We start from the raw sequence: 3,624 nt of genomic DNA, 5'->3' as shown, positions 1-3,624 counted from the left end.
TCGAGCGCCTTATCCACCTGGCCATGCCGGGCTATCTTTGTGAGGAAAAAGAAAATTTTAAATCAATCTCATTAACTGTAGTAATAGTATAGTAATTAAAAGTACACGGGATATGTTCAACAAACTACGACATAATGTTACGCTAATAATATCTTCTAAAAGTGATTTTGGACTTAACAAAATTCTAATTATTGGTTGATTTTTAACTGTGTTGTAATTTCAAACTTAAATTGGAATAAGCATTAAAAAATAAAAATTAATTATTAGCGTAAAGAAGAAATTTATAATGTACACGCTGCTTCTTATCTGATTGAATAGAAGGATTTAACCGTCACTCATATGGCTCACCTTCAACCTCAAAGTGCAGAGGGCATTTTTACAGCAACGGGACCATACCATGAATCATCTGATTCAAATTCTGGACACGTTAGCCGCTATGCAAGGTTGACAATTTATGCTTGACAAACGCTGATACAGGCAGTGCCTACTTCAGTACCCATTCATGTTACTTGTTGCAGTTTCTTTGTTTGTTTATACTTATGCACAAAGCTGCACAACTGGCTATCTGTGATGTGCCCACCATCTGCAGCCTTACCGCTGTGCCACCGGTGGGCCATTCGTTACAGAGAATCAGAAAATGATTTACGAATCTCATAATGAATTATTGATTGTACTCTTACAATCAAACTGGAGAGCTTGTCTTTACATTCTTGGTTAATGTGTTGTATCTTAACTTGGCATTTTTAGACACGAAAATATAATGCCTGAACACTTTCGTGTTATAAGCTATACATAAGTTTAATATTAATTTATTTTTGTTCATTTGTTGTTAAGCGCAAAGCTTCACAATGGACTACATGTACTGTTTCTGCGAGGATTATCGAAATCAGGATTTTAGCGTTATAACCTTATAGCCCCGGGTATCCTTTACTGCGAATGACACAAGGTTTTAGTGTCTTCGATTCAAAATTTTATTAAACTACTTTTTATTTATGTTACACCAATTATAATAGCATAAAATCTTAGCTAACAATCTATATTTTAATAGTATACAAGTTTTAAGTTCTTATTTCTACAAGGATATATTTTAAAAAATCCTGAATTTCTACTAGTGTGACCCACATGACACATTTTCTCTAAGCATGTCATCATCCCTATTTTAAAATTAAACGTGAATACTCTCTATAAAATCGTTATTGCTCAAACAAACCATACTTTTTATTGTTTTCTGGAGTTCTTTGATACTTCTCTCTTACGTTTCGTTGTATATTATCTATAACCAGTACAAAGTCAAGGTTTTCATCTATCAAATGATGTATTGTATAACGTTGTATTCTGAACAGAATATTGTTAATTTCACTCACAGTACAAGATACTGTTACGTATATGCTTGTTTGATTGTTTGTTTTTGAATTTCGCGCAAAGCTACACGAGGGCTATCTGCGCTAGCCGTCCCTAATTTAGCAGTGTAAGACTAGAGGGAAGGCAGCTAGTCATCACCACCCACCGCCAACTCTTGGGCTACTCTTTTACCAACGAATAGTGGGATTGACCGTCACATTAATACGCCCCCACGGCTGAAAGGGCGAACATGTTTGGTGTGACGGGGATTCGAACCCGCGACCTGCAGATTGCGAGTCGATCGCACTAACCACCTGGCCATGCCGGGCCTCTGCTTGTTTGATAATTTCCCTTAAAATTCTTCCCGAGAAACTTCAGCGGTACAAGTCCTTTCTTAATTTGGCCCGGCATGGCCAGGTGGTTAAGGCACTCGACTCGCAATCTGAGGGTCGCGGGTTCGAATCCCTGTCACACCAAACATGCTCGCCCTTTCAGCCGTGGGGGCGTATTAATGTGACGGTCAATCCCACTATTCGTTGGTAAAAGAGTAGCCCAAGAGTTGGCGGTGGGTGGTGATGACTAGCTGCCTTCCCTCTAGTCTTACACTGCTAAATTAGGGACGGCTAGCGCAGATAGCCCTCGTGTAGCTTTGCGCGAAATTCAAAAACAAACAAACAAACCTTTCTTAATTAAAACTAGTTTATTCTTTCTCGTTACAAACTTTGTAATACACTTAATTTCCACAGTCACTTTAAACTTAACCTTTATAACACACGCTATAAATCACAGTGATTCAGACACTTTACTTACGGTGCCTACTGTTCGCTTGACTCAATTATCTCTATCTTTAATCTATCTGCATCTCTATCTCTTCTTTTATTTGCCGGGCTTATATACTAAAAAAAGAGGGCGTCCTGAACAAACTAGGAGATTCACGATCATTCGAGAAACTCCTCGCACACGCCACCAGCGCCAATGCGCCAGTAGCGTCACTTGACCTCCGCTGTCGTAACAGGGTTAAGGAATGCTCTCATTGTTCTTACTACTTAAGCCGAACGTCGAAAAATTCATAATCTAGCAACTTATTCGTTGCTTCCTCATCACTTCAATTACTTCAGTGTTTGTCTTGAAACTCTTAAGTTAATATGTCGTGTTGGGTCTTTTATCTGATTCTAAGGCATTGTTTTATTTATTCCTCGTGTAAAGGATTTAATTATCTTGTTCATTGTCATCTTCTTTTTTAACAAATATTGAATGATACTTAATAAAAGCTTCAGTTCACAAAATACTTCGTTTTTTATAGAAGATGTACTTCTATAAACACACGCTATAATTCACAGCGATTCACGCACTTTACTTAAGGTGCCTACTGCTCGCTTGACTCAATTATCTGTCTCTATATCTATCTATCTGCAATTATTCGCCGGGCTTATATACTAAAATAGAAGGCGCCTGGAAAAGACTAGAGTTGCCAGGACAATTCACGATCCTTCTAGAAACTCATCACGTGTTACCAGAGTCACGTGACTTCCGCTATCGTAACAATACCTTCCCGTAAGAAAGTTAACGACTAGCTTGAATGAATTTGTAACGGCTCTTGTTGCAGAGTTAGAAAGCTTGAAAACTTTTGAGATTTTGGGGAATTTGTCTACTTTTTGAATGTTATTTGCATTATTTAATTAAATAAAAACTATCATTACTATAAAAAATCAGGCTTAAAGGAGAAAATAGAATAATTTGTTATCGTGCAGGTGTTCTACATATAGTGTAATATGATTGTTAAACGGGTGTCGAAAGGTCGTAAACGTGTTATAATCCTTTCATTCAGGTAAAGGTTGCATGTACAAACTGCTAAAAACTCGCGGAAGTTATCTCACACATTGGTACACATGTTATTCTTTAATCCCACATAAATTTTATTTGGAATAATCATAGGCGTATTCAAAGTTGGAATTCCCTTTGTCTTGCGTGAACGTGTTGTAGAAAAGCCTGTTTTACACAATTCAGTAGAGGTTTCTTTTCCTCTTAGTTCACTTTTCAAGGTTTAACAGAAATCCCTTCTCGTTTTTCAACCTTCACAAGAATGCAATTTCTCACCTTTCAAACTTAAGTAGAAGTTCTTTATATTCTTACTTTTAAATTTCAGCATAAGTGTCTTTGCTTCTTACTGTTACGTATCTGTTTGTTTGTTAATTTCCCGTAGAAATTCTTTTCGAGAAACTTCAGCGATACAAGTCCTTTCTTGATTAAAACAAGTTTATTCTTTCTCGATACAAACTTTGT

At 36.9% G+C, this 3,624-nt stretch overlaps 1 long non-coding RNA gene across 1 annotated transcript in view; it reads right to left on the bottom strand.

Moving 5' to 3' along the window:
• The window catches only part of LOC106472601, a 44,460-nt gene extending 42,351 nt beyond the window's left edge, over positions 1-2,109 (bottom strand). Inside the window, exons 1-2 of the long non-coding RNA XR_001291624.2 lie at positions 2,099-2,109; positions 944-956 (exon numbers count right to left, since the gene is read on the bottom strand). This is a non-coding gene — a long non-coding RNA (uncharacterized LOC106472601). The remainder of the gene's footprint in view (positions 1-943; positions 957-2,098) is intronic.
• Positions 2,110-3,624: the final 1,515 nt, after the last annotated feature.

Source organism: Limulus polyphemus, unplaced genomic scaffold, assembly GCF_000517525.1.
Source record: "Limulus polyphemus unplaced genomic scaffold, Limulus_polyphemus-2.1.2 Scaffold5457, whole genome shotgun sequence".
Classification (NCBI taxonomy): Eukaryota; Metazoa; Arthropoda; class Merostomata; order Xiphosura; family Limulidae; genus Limulus; species Limulus polyphemus.
Note: the sequence above shows the minus strand (reverse complement) of the source record. Positions and strands in the feature narration are given on the sequence as shown.